The sequence below is a fragment of the Mobula birostris genome, chromosome 31 (genome assembly GCF_030028105.1).
Source record: "Mobula birostris isolate sMobBir1 chromosome 31, sMobBir1.hap1, whole genome shotgun sequence".
Lineage (NCBI taxonomy): Eukaryota > Metazoa > Chordata > Chondrichthyes > Myliobatiformes > Myliobatidae > Mobula > Mobula birostris.
In genome coordinates, this window is record NC_092400.1 from 9,120,452 (window position 1) to 9,139,451 (window position 19,000).

Consider the following 19,000-nt stretch of genomic DNA (forward strand, 5'->3'; position numbering starts at 1 on the left):
ATTTAAATTTTCAGATTGATCCAAAGAATATCACAGTATAACTAAACCTATTGTTATTTGCAACATTGGAAAAGCAGGTGCCAATTTATTCCTAGAAAACTCCCACAAAAACTACACCCAGCAGCCACTTAATTAGGTACACCTGTATGTTAATACAATTATCTAATAAGCCAATCATGTGGCCGTAACTCAATATATAAAAGCATGCAGATGTGGTCATGAGGTTCATTGTTGTTCAGACCAAACAGCAGAATGGGGAATGGGGAAAATTACTAAGTTACTTTAATGATTGAATGATTGCTGGTGCCAGACGGGGTGGTTTGAGTATCTCAGAAACTACTGATCCCCTGGGATTTTCACACACATCATTGTCTAGAGTTTACAGAGAATGGTGAGAAAAACAAAAAAAAAGTTCAGTAAGCAGCAGGTTAATGACAGAGGTCAGAGGAGAATGGTTCAAGCTGACAGGCAGGTGCCAGTAACTCAAATAACAAGAGGTACTTAATAAAGTGGCCACTGAGTGTGTGTTTTAAGATAATTTTACTTTTCTGGTTTTGTTTGAGGAATAGATATCAGGCAGGACATGAAGGATAATTTCTCTGTTCTTCAGAATTATGCTATACAGTGCCTATAAAAGTATCCACTCCCCTTGAAAGTTTTCATGTTTTATTGTCTTACAACATTGAATCACGGTGGAGTTAATTTGGCTTTTTTTGACATTGATCAACAGAAAAAGACCCTTTTGTGTCAAAGTGAAAACAGATTTCTACAAAGTGATTTAAATTAATAACAAATGTAAAACATAGAATGACTGATTGCACAAGTATTCACCCCCTTCTAGTCAATATTTAGTAGATGCACCAATTACAGCCTTGAGCTTGTGTGGATAGGTCTCGATCAGCTTTGCACATCTAAACACTGCAAATTTTCCCCATTCTTCTTTACAAAGCAGCTCAGGGTCTGTCAGATTGCCTGGGGATCACAAGTGGACAGCCCTTTTCAAGTCCAGCCACAAATTCTCAATTGGATTGTGGTCTGGATTCTGACATGGCCACCCCAGAACATTAACTTTGTTGTTTTTTAAGCCATTCCTGTATAGCTTTAGCTTTATGCTTGGGGTCATTATTTTGCTGGGCAACAAATCTTCTCTCAAGTTGCAGTTCTCTTGTGGACTGCATCAGGTTTTCCTCCAGGATTTACATAAGAAACAGCAGCAGGAGTAGGCCATTTGGCCTGTCGAGCCTGCTCTGCCATTCAATAAGTTCATGACTGACCTGGCCATGGACTCACCTCCACCTACCTGCCTTTCCTCTACAACCCTTAATTCCCTGCATTGTGCTGCATTCATTTTACCCTCTGCCTTCCAAGACTCGCCTCAGTGTAGCATCCCTACAGCATGATGCAGCCACCACCATGCTTCACGGTAGGGATGGTGTGCTTTTGATGATGTGTAGTGTTTGGTTTAGTCTGATGGCCAAAAAGCTCAATTTTGGTTTCATCAGACCATAAAACCTTCTTCCCGCTGACTTCAGAGTCTTCTACATGCCTTCTGACAAACTCGAGCTGGGATTTCATGTGTTTTTTTCCCCCGCCAACAGTTGACTTTCTCTTTGACACTCGCCCATAAAGCTGCAACTGGTGAATCACCTGGGCAACAGTTGTTCTATGCACAGTCTCTCCCACCTCAGCCACTGAAGCTTGTAATTCCTCCAGAGTTGTCTTAGGTCTCTTCGTCGCCTCCCTCACTAGTACCCTTCTTGCACAGTCACTCAGTTTTTGTGGACAGCCTACTCTAGGGAGATTTACAGCAATGCCTCATTTCTTGATGATTGACTTAACTGTACTCCAAGGGATATTTAGTGCCTAGGAAATTTTCTTGTATCCACCTCCTGAATTTTGCTTTTCAATAATCTTTTTGCGGAGTTATTTGGAGTATTCTTTTGTCTTCATGGTGTAGGTTTCGCTAGGATACTGACTCACCAGTGGTTGGACCTTCCAGATACAGGTGTATTTTTACTACAATCAATTGAAACACGGGTCTCTAAAAGCAGATCTCCATTTAACTGATTATATGACTTCTCAAACCAATTGGCTGCACCAGTGATGATCTGGTGTGTCATATTAAGGGGCCGGGGGGGGGGGGTGAATACTTATGCCATCAATTATTTTGTGTCTTTTATTTGTAATTAATTTAGATCACTTTGTAGAGATCTGTATTCATTTTGACATAAAAGCATCTTTTTCTGTTGATCAGCGTCAAAAAAGCCAAATAAAATCCACTGTGATTCAATGTTGCAAAACAATAAAACTTGAAAACTTCCAAGAGGGATGCATACTTTTTATAGGCACTGTATTTCTTTCTACATCCACTAAAGAAAGAGGATACGGTCTTACATACGTTTAGTATCTCATAAGAAAGATGACAGCTCTGATTAAAGATTATATTCCCACCATTTTGGTAGACAATAAAATGGGGCCCATAGGCATAAACAATTTAAAATTTTAAAATGTGTTTAACTAGCAATTTACTATACCCCTGTGGGGTGGGGGGGGGGGGAAGAAATCTTATAACAGTGGAAGAAGTTAATTCAGTAGACATAAACTTACAGTAGACAAGAACTTGCTTGGTAACACTGTCATTTGTTGAGCAAGTATAGTTCCCTTGCTTGTCACTTCCCATATTGGAATGTGTAAATTCCGCAAAGGTTCCTTCAACCTTTATACAAGTTTGTTGCACTGAATCCCGACTAAATGACCAGGATATATTTGACTTCTGTTGTGACGTTGTTGAGCAGTTGAATGAAACATCGCTGTGTTTGATTACATAGATTGTCCCATTTGGCAACGTTTCTCCAGGAGTAATTTTAATAGTAAGATGCTCAGCTTTGCCTGAAAATGCAAACAAAAAGGACTTTCAATCAAAGAAAGAAAAACACAGCATTTAATATTATTTCATAGTGAACTGAGAATATAGGTTGATATGCATTTTATTTCTTTAATAAATTTAACTTATCATGGGCAATTCCTGAGTCATATATAGGAATTAATTATATCATTCAAGTACAAGTACATTTGCTAAATCTCTAAACAACTAAGACTGTTACTTCTAAGAGTAACAGGGGAGGAGAATTGAATCCGTTTGATTTCAAATACCACAGGTAGAATTTATTTTCTAATGTTCAAATTCTGCTATGCATAATTTGGATGATGAAGGAAAACAGCTAAATTTTTAAAAGTAAACACATTCTCCATTTCGTGTTATTTTAAAAGCTTTGCTTTACAACTAATTTGCAATTGATCTCTGGGTTCAGGTCCAACAGTTTGTTAGAAATCATTTGCCAACTAATGGTCACCTTACACTGGCTGGCTCTTTCCAGGATTCAAAATTCAATTTGATAAAACATTTCCACATTCACCTCAAATTTTCTATTTTTTCTGCATTTTCCATTTAATAAATGACGATTTTCCTTGCAAGCTTACAAGTTCCACCAATGACTTATACATTTTTACTGCATTTATTTGTGATGTGACAACAGGTCATGGTTTTTATAACAACATAAGTCAAGCGTGATAATGCAGAACATACAACTTAAATCAATTCTTGTAATTTTCACCAAGACTGAATACATTTGCACCCCATGGACACTAAATTTGAGAACAATCCATGGACAATGTATTCATTATATGGTCCATTATAAAGTGTAGCCAGATGGAAACAAACAGAAACTGACCTCCAATGTCTTCCTCATTTTAAGTGATGAACATTCTTTTATGCTTGAATGGTGTTTTATTTAATTTCCTAGATATTACATTACATTTGCTGTTCTCTATTTTCAATATAATTGAAATATTTTCTTTTAAAAAATTTCTATTGAAAACAGCTAACAAATTTCATCTTATCAGAATTCTGATATTACTGTGCGCATAACCAAAGTTATCATATGCATAACTGATGTCAATGATTAAGAGAATCGTCAGTATTACCCCTCCCTACCATATGCTTATTAAAAAAACAAATGAGATTATTCATCACAACAGTCTTTTCATACATACACAATAGATTCAGGAGAGGCCAATGAAGGAACATGCCTTTAGAAATATCAGTTGGATAATTTCCCCAACTCAGTTAAGCAATGAAACTGTAAAGGATGTAGTGGTACTGTGTTTGCTGCCCACAAAGCTCGCAACTCAAAGAAACATCTTAAGCCTTACCTGATATAGCTGGCTTCAGGAACCCTCACTAAGGGAGGTTATACTGCAGCCATCTACTCTTCAAAGACTAGATCACTTCCCTGTTTCTCCTCTTTGTAAATTTAGCTACCAATACCCATTATTTGAGCAGTGGATCCTCCCCCCACACCAAGGATGGGATATTTCCAGCTAGCAAAGGTAATTCAAACACAGTTCATATAAAAGTTGCTGGTGAACGCAGCAGGCCAGGCAGCATCTCTAGGAAGAGGTACAGTCGACGTTTTGGGCTGAGATCCTTCGTCAGGACTAACTGAAAGAAGAGCTAGTAAGAGGTTTGAAAGTGGGAGGGGGAGGGGGAGATCCAAAAGAATGGAAGAAGGCAGGAGGGGGAGGGATGGAGCCAAGAGCTGGACAGTTGATTGGCAAAAGGGATCTGAGAGGATCATGGGACGGGAGGCCTAGGGAGAAAGAAAGGGAGAGGGGTGAAGCCCAGAGGATGGGCAAGGGGTATAGTGAGAGGGACAGAGGGAGAAAAAGGAGACAAAGAGAAAAAGAATATATATATTTAATAAACAAATAATGGATGGGGTACGGGGGGGGGGGGAGGTTGACTTCTCTAATTTCCGTTAATGCTCCTCCTCCCCCTTGTTCCCCATCCGTTATTTATTTAATATATATTTTCTTTTTCTCTCTCTCCTTTTTCTCCCTCTGTCTCTCTCACTATACTCCTTGCCCATCCTCTGGGCTTCACCCCTCCCCCTTTCTTTCTCCCAAGGCCTCCTGTCCCATGATCCTCTCATATCCCCTTTGCCAATCACCTATCCAGCTCTTGGCTCCATCCCTCTCCCTCCTGTCTTCTCCTATCATTTCAGATCTCCCCCTCCCCCTCCCACTTTCAAATCTCTTACTAGCTCTTCTTTCAGTTAGTCCTGACGAAGGGTCTCGGCCCGAAACGTCCACTGTACTTCCTAGAGATGCTGCCTGGCCTGTTGCGTTCACCAGCAACTTTGATGTGTGTTGCTTGAAATTCCAGCATCTGCAGATTTCCTTGTGTTTGCAAACACAGTTCATTATATTTTTTAGTGACTCATGTTTAAATTTAGGTAAAAAACTCAAAACACATTTAAAACTCAGAGGATTTTTGTTTGATAAGCAATTTCCAAATTACAACTAATCTCTAAAACACAGAGGATTTCGAAAGCACAGGTACAATTCCTATAAGCAGTCCCACCAAGATGGACACCTTCCTGGAGGAGGATGGAGGGGCCAGCAGTTGAAAGGTAGAGGTGGTACAATAACCCTTCTAGGTCTAGAGTGTAGTGTAGAGCACATCTACATGGAGTGTTGTTGCAGGAAAGCAGCATCCATCATCCAGGACCCCCACCACCCAGGTGATGCTCCCCTCTTACTGCTGCCATCAAGAAGGACATACGAGAGCCTCAGGACCCACACCAACAGGTTCAGGAACAGTTATTACCCTTCAACCATCAAGCACTTGAACCAAAGGGGATAACTTCACTCAATTTCACTTGCCCCATCACTGAACTGCTCCCACAACCAATGGACTCACTTTCAAGGACTTTTCATCTCATGTCCTCGATATTTATTGTTTTTTTCTCTATTTGTATTTGCACAGTGATTGTTTGTCTGTCCTGTTGGGCATGGTCTTCCATTGATTCTATTACGTTCCTGGGGTTTTACGGAGTATGACTGCAAGAAAACTAATCCTAGGGTTGTATATAGTGACATCTATATAAACATCAATAACAAATTTATTTTGAACTTGAATTTTGAATTAGTTCAGGATTATTGTGACGTTGCAGTCAATTGGAATCCTAATGGAGGAATAGTGCTGGATTTCGGGATGGACCAGCACCAATGCAAGAAAGATTCATTCGAGATGTGACATGCTCCTATGTTCCTGCATACAGGGTCTTCCGTGTTCCTCCTCACAAGGTGTTGTTGTGTACTGTCCAGCTAGGTCTTCCAATATAAAGTAACAGTCTATAACAAGTGAGAGGTTGCTGTTGTGACACCACTCAGGCAGATTTTCAATCTCCCTCCTATATGCTGATTCATCACCACCTTTCATTCAGCTCACAAAGTTGAATATGGTAAACGGAATGTTAGTGTAACATGGGTGCCTGATGGTCAGTGTGGATCTAGGTCATAAGACCATAAGATCAAATGTTTCACATTCACATTTGATCGTTAGTCGGGAGAACACAAGTTCAACCTCCACATTGGAGCACCAACAAGAATTGACTGCAAGACACACACTTCCTCCCTTTGCCTTACTCGAGTCCATAGTTCAGTCCATTCTGTACTCCTCAAATCCTTCTGGTCTGACTGCTGTGTCAGCACATTTGCAGATAACAAAGTCTTAAACAGCAACAGCTCCACGTCCAATTCATCAGATAATGTTGACGGACACCCAGGAACAATCTAAACCTCTGAACGAGCCATACCCAACTAACTGCCGCACAGAAGTCAACAGAAGGTTATGGTGTTCAAAACCAACCAGTAGGACACAACTGAGTTCTGGTGAGCCTATTGATCTGAAATGCTAACTTTTGTTTCTTGCTCCATGGGTGTTACAGAGATTAAAAAGCAGCTCTTTGTATATTGCAACCAGTCCTGATCACTGGAAGTAAAAGCTTGGAAACAGAACACAGAGGGTCTTGTGAACAACCACCAGTGCAAGCTATCTGTATTTTGACTAAGCAGAAATGATTAATCTGCAGCATTTCTTTAAATTAAGCGAATGAACTAAAATCATGTGTGCACCAATAACAAAGTTATCTTTTGAGATAATGGCATGGTGATATAGCAGTTAATGTCACACTTTACAGTGCCAATGATTGGAAGATTGAGCTTCAATTCCTGCCATTGTTTGGAAGGAGTGTGTGTGTGTGTGTTTGTTTGTGTGTTCTCCCCATGAATATGTGGGGTCCCTCTCACATTCCAAAGACATACATTCCCTGGTTAGTCATTTGTAGCCATGTCATCATGTCATGTTGTCGTCAGAAGGATGGTAGGCGACACTTGTTGATCTGGTGGCAGCCTACTCCGTACTGAGCTGGTCATTGTCACAACGCCACATTTCACTGTATGTTTCGACGTACACATGACAATTAAAGCCAATCTATATCTTTAAAGAGTTCAGGAAGCTATTCCTGCGTTCAGACAGGCAGCAGTCTCTGAGCGGCATTCAGAAATTCCTGTATTCAAAAAGGCAACATCTGCCTTTAGTGCAGAGAATGGAGCAAGTGAAAACATTTAAAGTCTGCATGCTATCATCATCATCAGGTGTCATGTTGTATGATGTAGGCGATCATGGTCCTATGACCATGATTGCTCTTGGCAAACTTTTCTACGGAAGCAGTTTGCCGTACACCTGGATGCTATACTGAAACTCTTCCCAAATGAGTGAATCTATCTTCTGATCATTGATAAGCAAAAGCAATTCCAGATGCTGGAAACGAGATAAAATCAGAGAATGTTGCAATTTCTCAGGCAGCTGTGTGGAGAGAAAGGAATGATGAGGTTTCAGTAAGAGGTTTCATCAGATTATCAAACTATCTGCTGGAGCAAATCAAGCAGCTTCTAGAGGAGAGGGTGTTAAAAAGCATTTGGGGAGGAAATCATCCTTTTTCCAACAAATGCTGTCTGACCCACTGAGATCCCCATCAGATTGTTTGCTGGCCCAGATACCACCATCTGCAATCTGGTGTAGCTCATCCCATCTTGATTGCACTGGAAAGTTGTGACCTGAAAAATTAACTTTCTTTCTAAGGGTGCTGCCTGACCGCCTGCATGTTTTCAAATGTCCCCTGACATGGCAGGTACAGGTCCGATTTTAAATCAATGCGTCAGTTACATATATAAAAAAATCTGGTGAACGTCTTGCAACTGTAGTACACTCCCAAGAGTGCAAAGAGCCAGAGGCACACAGGTATTAATTAACGTTAGAATGGCTGCTACATCAGCAGACATTACGGAATTTTTAACCAAAACAAATGAAATGTTTCACTCGAAATACAATTCAAAAGAAGCATCGCGATTATATTCACTAGTTGGAGTTTAAGGAAATTAAGTCCTACTACACACACAGTGTCTAGATTAAAAGACGCAGAACTAGAATATCTAAAACAATACTCCCATCAAATAATATTCATTACCGATAGCGCCTGCTGCAAATTAAAATACCAACAAGCGAAAGATGTAGAAATTATAACGAAGTTGGGAGACAGAATTTGGAAAACAACCCATATAAACACGCCGAGCCTAAACTTGTCTCGGAGTAGGATCCGAGCCACACACCATTTCCTGCAAAAAACCTTCGGCTGCCCGATCGAGCACGTTCTCCCTACCTGCCTCGACCAAAGCGCACAGCGTTAGGCCAAAAAAAGCGGCGAGCCAAGGTTTAACGCGACCCATTGTGCGGCGGCCGGCGAGCAGCTCACCACCGAACGCTTCGGCACTTCCTGGTCGGGTGTGCGCGCAGGCGCACCCCGGCCCTCCTCACCTGTCCTCTCCCAGCACAGGTGAGCTCAGCCCGGTGTGAGGGCGCTCCGCCTTCACCCTGTCAAACAAACTCCAGCACAGGGCGGCCGCCTCACCTTCATACTCAGGTTTGGGTTGGAAACCAAGAAAAAATGATTGGGGTGACGACTTGAACGGGCCCATCAGCAACCAGCATGGCGGAAGCGGCTTAGGAGCGGGAAAACTAACCTTTTACATCTCAAAGGGATCTGAGGCGCAAGGGGACTTGGGAGACCTTGAGCAGGGTTTCCCAAAGGTTAATTTGCAGGTTGAGTCAGTGTTGAGGAAGACAAATGCGATGTTAGCATTCACTTCAAGAGGACTAGAATGCAAAAGCAAGGACGTAATGTTGAGGCTTTATATGCCACTGGTGAGGCCTCACTTGGAGTATCGTGAGCAGTTTTGGGCCCCTTATCTGAGAATGGATTTGCTGACATTGGGGAGGGTTCAAAGAAGGTTCATGAAAATGATTCCAGGATTGAAAGGCTTGCCATATGAAGAGCATTTTGATGGCTCTGGGCCTGTACTCACTGGAATTAAGAAGAATTAGGGATGACTTCATTGAAACCTGTCAAATGTTGAAAGGCCTTGATAGAGTGGATGTGTGGAGGATGTTTCCTGTGGTTGGAGGACGCAGCCCAGAAATAAAGGGATATCCAGTTAGAATGGAGATGAGGAGGAATTTCTTTAGCCAGAAAGTGGTGAATCTGAAATTCTTTGCCACAGGCAGCTTTGGAGGCCAAGTCTTTATGTATATTTAAGGCAGAGGTAGTGGGTAGTGGCTCCATATGTCACTACTACAGGGCGTGACAACCCTGCCTAACATGAGTCCCGGGCTCAGCTGGCTCCGGCTGACAGTACCCGGTATGGGCCCCTATCCAGGGTTATGGATCCCATTGCCTTGTGGGTATCTTCGGGAGAAGAGAAGGCTAAGGAGTAAATCTTACACAAATCCGGAGTGGACCCCTAAGGCGGTCGGATGACGTATCACATCACCTCCCGGCAACTCCTGCAGCCAAGCTATGCCAAATGTACTGCTTCGCATTCCTTTGCGAGGCTGAGAGGGGAATCCCAGGATCTCCATATTCATCGCCCAGATCTGCACGCTGGAACCAGGCGCATCCATTGTCTACTTAGACAGACAGAGCCATTAATACTCTGATATATTCTTGATTAGTCAGGGCATGAAGGGGTATGGGGAGAAGGCAGGAGATTGGGGCTGAGAGGGAAAATGGATCAGCCATGATGAAATGGTGGAGCAGACTTGATGGGCCAAATGGCCTAATTCTGCTCCTGTATATCTTATGGTCTTATTACTTAGAAAAGGCACAGAAGCGCGACTGTAATTAATTATTGCGAAGCCCCCAGCCTTCCAGGGAGTGTGTATAAATTTTATTTATTATCCCTCAGCCAGTTATAGTTTAAGGTTTACTATCCTGTTAAGAGGATTAAATAATTTGTGTATTAATATACAATTCTTGGCCAAAGGGCTTAATTTTTAAGGTGGGGAGGAGGAGGACGTTTGCTGAGGAAGGTCCGGAGCTTAAAGTTAAAGCAGTTGACGGCACGAGTGCAAATTTAAACATAGAAACATAGAAAACATACAGCACAGTACAGGGGAGGTTCCGGAGTTCAATCCAGTGACAGACTGCTCCTGAGCTCGTTGATGTCGAGCTCGGAACTCGACCTGGTTTGAAAAAACCACTGCCACCTCCCGTTTAAATTCCCACGCAGAATATTGTGGAGGATCCAATATCAATACTCATAGCCCTCTATTTTTCTAAGCTCCATGTAGCCACCCAGGAGTCTCATAAAAGACCCTACCGTTTCCGCTTCCACCACCGCCGCCGGCAGCCCATTCCACACACTCACCACTCTCTGCGTGAAAAACTTACCCCTGACATCTCCTCTGTACCTGCTTCCAAGCACCTTAAAACTATACCCTCTTGTGCTAGCCATTTCAGCCCTGGGGAAAAACCTCTGACTATCCACAGGATTAATGCCTCTCATTATCTTGTACACCTCTATCTGGTCACCTCTCATTGTGGCCAAAGAGTTCTATTTTAACTTCATCAGTCCACAGGACTTATTTCCAAAATGCATCAGACTTGTTTAGATGTTCCTTTGAACCTTTTGAATAGAACTTTTTTGACCTCAATGAGCAAAGGTATGTTTGGAGAAAAAAGGGTGCAGAATTTCACGAAAAGAACCCCTCTCCAACTGTTAAGCACGGGGTTCAATCGATCATGCTTTGGGCTTGTATTGCAGCCAGTGGCACGGGGAACATTTACTGGTAGAGGGAAGAATGAATTCAACTAAATACCAGCAAATTCTGGAAGCAAACATCACACCGTCTGTAAAAAAGCCAAAGATGAAAAGAAGATGACTTCTACAACAGGACAATGAACCTAAACACACCTCAGAATCCACAATGGACTACCTCAAGAGGCACAAGCTGAAGGTTTTGCCATGGCCCTCACAGTCCCCTGACCTAAACATCATCGAGAATCTGTGGATAGACCTCAAAAGAGCAGTGCCTGCAAGACAGCCCAAGAATCTCACAGAACTAGAAGCCTTTTGCAAGGAAGAATAGGCGAAAATCCCCCAAACAAGAATTGAAAGACTCTTAGCTGGCTACAAAAAGCGTTTCCAAGCTGTGATACTTGCCAAAGGGGGTGTTACTAAGTACTGAACTGCAGGGTGCCCAAACTTATGTTTCGGGCCCTTTTCTTTTTTTGTTATTTTGAAACTGTAAAAGATGGACATAAAAAAGTTTTCTTGCTTAAAATATTAAAGAAACGTGTCATCTTTAACTTTATGCCTTTTGGAAATCAGTTCATCTTTTACTCGCTTAGCTATTCACAGTAACAGAAATTCTGACCAGGGGTGCCCAAACTTTTGCATGCCACTGTAGATACCTGGTCCCTACAGGGAAGGTGTGGGGCAAGGGGGCATAGACAAGGTGAACACAGTCTTTTGTCCCCCGAGAAGTGGAGTTTAAAAACTAGGGGCCATAAATTTAAAGTGGAATGTGAAAGATTTAAGAAGGATCTGAGCAGCAGTGTCTTCACCAAAGATGGACTGTACATAGAATGAGTTGCCAGGGAAAGTGGTTGCAGGAGGTACAATATCAATAGTCCAAAGATTTGAATAAGTACACAGCTAGGAGGGATTTAGAGGGAAACGTAAGCAAATGGGAGTCACTTGGTGGGCGTCAGGGTCATCTTGACTGAGTTGGGCTGTTGGACTTGCTTCGCTGTGTTTCTCAGTGTCTCTATTATTCTAAAAGCTGGCAAGCAATAGGTTCAAAGTAGATTTATTATCAAAGTACAGATATGTTACCATATACAACCCTGAGGTTCATTTCCTTGCCGGCATTTGCAGTTACTACAAGAAACACAATAGAGTCAATGAAAGACCTCACATGACAGGATGGACAATCAACCAGCGTGCGAAAGACAACAAACTGTGCAAATACAAAATTTAAAAAAACAATAATAACAAATAAATAAGCAATAAATATTGTGAACATGAGATGAAGAGTATTTGAAAGTGAGCCCATAGATTGTGGGAACAGTTCAGTGTTGGGGTGAGTGAACTTATCCCCTCTGGTTCAAGAACCTGATGGTTGAAGGGTGCTGACTGTTCCTGAACTTGGTGGTGTTGGTCCTGAGGCTCCTGATGGAAGAAGGAAAAGAAGAAACAATACAGAGCTTGGAGAGAAAAATAGAGCTGATCCTCTCCCAGCCACTGAACTACCTGCCAATCAGGTTTAAGCAGCCTCCATTCCTCAATGCCAGTTTCAAATCCTAGGACAAAATTCTCATGCAAACTTCACTTCATCCTCGTACCTCTTGCCTCAGATTGTACTAAACTGTTTCCAACCTCTTCATCCTATTGACCCCGAACTGACCTTTCAATTCTTATCCGTCCAATTTCCATGTCCTTCAAATCCCCGGTTCTCTGTACCAAGCTGCTGTGAATGCACATTTCATCTGATTCTGGCCTTCTCCAGAGTTCAGTCTCACTTGAATGGCTCTGTTTCAAACCAGGAATTCACGGACCAGTGAGGATGCATGATATGTAATTTTAAGATTAAAACACAAGATTTGAATAGAACCGGGTAGCTGATATGTTTTTCAATCAAATAACTAAGCAGCCAAAACATTAGCGTTAATCAGAAGCATAATTTGATTTGATTGGGCACCTTGGTGGTGTAGTGGTTGGCGTCATGGTAGTGTAGCTATTACATCACGGGGCGTTCCAGAGTTCAGAGTTCAATCCCGGAGCCATTCGGTAAGTTGCCTCTGTACATCCTCTCATGGGATGTGGGGCTTTCCCCAGATGCTCTGGTGTCCTCCCAGATTCCAAAGGCATAGCGGGTAGGTTAAGTAGTCATTGTAAATGGTCCCGAGATTAGATTAGGGTCAATTGGGGTTGTGGGGTTGCGGCATGGCTCGAAGGGGTCAGAAGGACCTACTCCACACTGCATTGCCTGGTAAAATCAATAAAATTAATAATCTAATTTATATAAAAAGCACAACACCTGCTTCCACATAGATTCCATTAACAAGCACTACAAGACATGCTGTACCTGATTTGATCTTAGTTGGTTGCCACTTGCTTATGAAAGGCTGACCATTATCTGCTGTAATAAAAAAACTGATTTGCTTCATAACAGAGTGGATAAGGCAGGCCAGCTTCACAGCTGCTGAGGGATTTTATGCAAATGGATCAGATTTCTAATTCTATAAGATAATATGCATGTCAAATCAAGCAACCAGAATATGTGGCTTTAAAGTAATAATTCTTAACATTTGATAGCATTGCTGACTATTGTGGTGGGCCACTTTTGGGCACTTAGTGTCATCAACTACTCTTCAAAGACTTCAATTTCTAGACTTTATCACTAATGAAACATGTTTCATCCACATCAGCTGAAATAATTTCTGGATATTCATACCTATATTTGCTGAAAAGGATTGACATTTATGTTACTAAGCAGACTTGAAAGACTAATTATTAAATTGTTATTAATTATTAATTATTTATTATATAAAATAATTATTAATTATTTCATTTTTGACATCATTACACACTAGTTTTTTTTGGAAAGAAAAAGGAATAATTTGCATCCGAACATCCTCCTTCCTTTAATTCCCTTTTAAAGCACACCACTCCTGTACTTTGATTTAGGTTTCTCAGATTCATCCAGCCATTCTAAGATTGTAAATATTGAGTCTAAGAATTTCAGATAAATCCCTTTTTTTGCACAGATGTGGCTGAACCCTCAATTAACCCTTAACACCCAGAAGACCAAGGAGATCATTGTGGACTTCAGGCATGCCAGGAGTCACACTCACGTCTCCATCGACATCTACGGAGCTATAGTGGAGCGTGTATCAAGCTTCAAATTCCTTGGTGTCCACATTTCCGAGGATCTCACCTGGTCCCTGAACTCCTCCATCCTGATCAAAAAGGCGCAATAGCGCCTTTATTTCCTGCGGAGCATCAAGAAAGCTCGCCTCTGTCCCAGGATACTGACAGACTTTTACTGCTGTACCATTGAGAGCATACTCACCAACTGCATCTCAGTGTGGTATGGCAATTGTCCTGTATCGGACCGCAAAGCACTCCAGCGTGTGGTGAAAACTGCCCAGCGGATTATCGGCACCCAATTGCCTACCATTGAGAACATCTACCATAAGTGCTGCCTGGGCAGGGCGAAAAGCATTATCAGGGATGCATCTCACCCTAACCATGGACTTTTTACTCTCCTCCCATCCGGTAGGCGCTACAGGAGCCTCCGCTCCCGCACCAGCAGGCACAGGAAGAGCTTCTTCCCTGAGGCTGTGACACTGCTGAACTTCTCACCACAGTGCCTTGCATCCGTATTGTACTGTCTCAGTACTTTTATATTTGTGTGCTGTAGCACTTTTTTATTCGCAGTTATTTTGTAAATGACACTATCCTTTGCATTTCTGGTCAGATGCTAAATGCATTTCATTGGCTTTGTATCTGTACTTGGCACATTGACAATAAAGTTGAATCTAATCTAATCTAATCAATTCAATGTATTATGTCTAAATTCTATAATTTAACCAATTGCTAGTTTTTAAAGCAATTATTACCTTGTCATCTGAAATCAGTCCCTAATATTCCTTCTGTTCTCTCTACCTTTCCAAGTATATGAGTAAAAATATATATTGCTTTTCATTTTTTCTTCAGATCAGGTTAAGTATCTGCATCTGAACTATTGATCTTGGCCGTCTCCCCATTCATGCTGTGCAACCTGCTGAATGCATTTAGTATTTTCTGTTTATTGTTTTGATTTTCAGCTCCTGCTGTTTTTGCTCTAGCTAGTAAGCCTGCCACATTGCTTAATAGAACAGCTATTGTCTTGGAAATACATTTTTATAAACAGCATACACCATCAGCAAGAGTCCAATACAAACAATAGAACTACAAAATGAAATGAGACTTATCAAGTAAAAGACAACAAAGCTGTGGCCCTTGGAATTGGATTTTAAAAAAAGGAGCTCCGATGAATTAACAATAATGAGGTACCAGAATAGCAGATTTTAAAACATCATTATTAACAAGCACTAACTAATGTGAAGCATTAAAAATCAGTCATGATGATGGAAATTCTTGTTCATTGTAAACGTTTGTCTATGACTGGATAATCTTTCCAAAAGTGGCAATGCACAGGTTAGGTAGTAAATGAGTCATGCAACATGTATGCCTTTATTGGAACATTGATTATAACATTGGCAAGTTTTGTTACACTTTGGTAAGTCACCTTCAAAGTTCAAAGTAAATTTATTATCAAAGTACATATATGTCACCATATACAACCCTGAGATTCATTTTCTATAAATCTATAGAAATCTTTATGAATCCATTTCAATGATGGGGCAAATGAAGTTGAGTGAAGTTATCCCCTTTGGTTCAAGAGCCCGATGGTAAGGCATAGTTGTTCCTGGATCTCGTGGTGTGAGTCCTGAGGTACCTGTACCTTCTTCCTGATAGCAGCAGAAAGAAGAGAGCATGTCCTGGGTGGTGAGGATCCCTGATAATGGATGCTGCTTTCCTGTGACAATGTTTTGTGTAGATACTCTCAATTGTGGGGAGGGGTTTAACCTTGATGGACTGGGCCATATCCACTGCTTTCTGTAGAATTTTCCATTCAAGGGCATTAGTGTTTCCGTACCAGGCTGTGATACAGCCGGTCAATATACTCTCTATTACAAACTGATGGAAGTTTGTCAAAGTTTTAGATGTCATGCCAAATTTTCGTGAACTCTTAAGGAAATAGAGTGGCTACTGTGTCTTCTTTGTAATTGCACTTACGTGCCGAGGACAGGTTCCCTGAAATAATAGTACTGCGGAATTCAAAGTTGTTGACCCTCTCCACATCTGATCCGCCGATGAGGCCATGGGACTCTGGTTCCCTGCTCCTGAAGTCAATAATCAGCTCCTTGGTCTTGCTGACACTGAGTAACAGGTTGTTGTTTTGGCACTTTTTAGCCAGATTTCAATTATCCTCCTATTTACTGATTTGTCACCATCGTTGATTTGGCCAATGCCAGATGTGTCGCCCACAAACTTGAATATGGCATTGAAGCTGTGCTTAGTCCCACAGTCATAAGTATAAAGCTATTTGAGCAGTGGGCTAATAAACAGCCTTGTTTTGTACCTGTGCTGATGGAGATCAGGGAGGAGATGTTTTTACCAATCCGAACTGACTGGGGTCAGCGAGTGAAGAAACTGAGGATCCAATTGCACAAGGAGGTATTTTTGGCCAAGGTCTTAGAGCTTATTTAAAAACGTAAACACGAGGAATTCTGCAGATGCTGGAAATTCAAGCGACACACATCAAAGTTGCTGGTGAACGCAGCAGGCCAGGCAGCATCTCTAGGAAGAGGTACAGTCGACGTTTCGGGCCAAGCCCCTTTGTCAGGACAGGGTCTCGGCCCGAATCGTCGACTGTACCTCTTCCTAGAGATGCTGCCTGGCCTGCTGCGTTCACCAGCAACTTTAGTGTGTGTTCTTAGAGTTTATTGATTAGTTGTGAGGGGATGATGGTATTGAATGCTGAGCTGTGGTCGATAAAAAGCATCCTGGTGTATGCACCTTTGCCGTCCAGATGTTCCAGGGTTGAGTGAAGGGCCAATGAGATGGCATCTGCTGTGGACCTGTTGCTCTGACAGACAAATTGGAGCAGATCCAAATCACTTCTCCGGCAGGAATTGATGTTTTTCATGATCAGCCTCTCAAAACACTTAATCACAGTGGATGTAAGCGCTACGGAAGGATAGTCATTGAGGCAGGTCACCACATTCTTCTGAGGCACTGATATAATCGAAACCTGCTTAAAAGAAGTGGGTACCTCAGACTGCTGAAGTGAGAGGTTAAAGATTTGGGTGAACACTCCAGCCAGTTGGATCAGCATAGGTCTTTAGTATTTGGCCAGGTACCCCATCTGTGCTGTTTGCTTTTCACAGGCTCACCTCCTGAAGGCTGCTTCCACGTCGACCTCAGAGATTGAAATCATCAGAGCCATGGGAGTTTGTGGTGGTTCTCCATGTTTGACTGTCAAAGCAAGCATAGAAAGCATTGAGCTCATCCAGAAATGAAGCCCTTATGTTGCCTTTGTCATTTGATTTAACTTTATAAGAGGTGATAATATTCAAGCCCTGCCACAAGTGATTCATTGATTTGTTTAGTCCAGAATTGTCATTTTAACTCATGAGATCGCTTTCTGGAGATCGTACCTGGACCTCTTGTAACTTTCTTGGTCACTAAACTTGAATGATCTGGCCCTCGATTGTGGATCTCATGGTTCATCCAGGGCTTTTGACTGGGGGAGACTTTGAATGATTTTGTTGGGGCACACTCATTTACAAGTGTTTTAATAAAGTCTGTGACAACCATGGTGTTTTCACTCAAATGAGTTCTTGAATGTGGCAGAGTCCACTGACTCAAAGCAGGGAGGAGAAGGACTTCTAAGTGTTCTGCTTGACCAAAATGTCTGGGCATGGAACAGTGGGCAGTCCTTATCTTAGTATAACAGTGGTCTAGTATGTTGGGACCTCTGGTGCTATGGTTATTTGTTGATGGTAATTGGGCACAGTCCCTGAATATGAAATGTGTCAGTGTGGCTTGTTTCTTTTACACATTTGGATTATTGTGTGGGTTTCTCGTTGCTGCATTACAGGTAGGATGTGGAGGCTTTGGAGAGGGTGCAGAAGAGGTTCACCAGGATGTTGCCTATTTTGCAAAGTATAAGCTGTGAAGAGAGGTTAAACAATCCTTAAAGACCTATATCATATTATACAAAATTATGATGGGTGCAATGGGGTAGAAAGAGTCTTTCCCAGAGTGGAAATGTTAAATATTAGAAAGCATAAGTTTAAGGCGAGAGGGGTAAAGTTAAAATAACTTTTTTTTTTTTTTACAGAGGGAGTGGTAGGTGCCTGGACCAGACTTGCAGGAGAGGCGGTGGCAGATATGACAGCAACATTTAAGAGACAGGGAGACATGAATATGCAAATAATGTTGTGATATAGATCATTTGCAGGCAAATGGAATTAGTTTATATTTGCACCATAGTTCGCACTGACATCATCGGCCAAACAATCTGTCCCTGTGTTGTTCATTTCTAATACACATTGCACAGACTTAATTTTTTTAAAATGGAACTTCATAACATAATCACCTCGTTAAGATCGAAGTTACAATAATGCAGCATCTCAGGTGCTCTCCAAGCTTAACGCATAGCATTTGCCACTCCTGCACACGATGAGTTGGCCTGCGACCAATCAACGAGGGGGAGCACAAGAAGGAGCAGCAATTTCAATTAGGTCCGTGGCTGAAGTTTGAAAATAGCAATGTTTGGAGCTGAACTGCGCCCAGTCAGTGAACAGGATTCATTAGAAAGGGTGAATAAAAATAAGGAAGTGGATCATTGGGATCTCTTCTGGGGAGGTACTTCCTGTGCGAAAGGGACGGGTTACACCTGAACCCGAGCCAAAACCCTGGCAGGCACGTTTGCTAGAGCTGTTAGCGAGGGTTTAAGCAAATTTGGCAGGGGATTGGGAACCAGAGAGATCGGGCAGATGAAGGGGTAGTTGGTCTACAGACAGAGACAATGCGTAGTGAGGCTGCTAGCAAGAAGAGGCTGATGATAGGCCGAGATTGCAGTGAATGGGATGAATTGCAATGCAGAAGGGGTTGACTGCACGCAATGTAGGGATGAGGT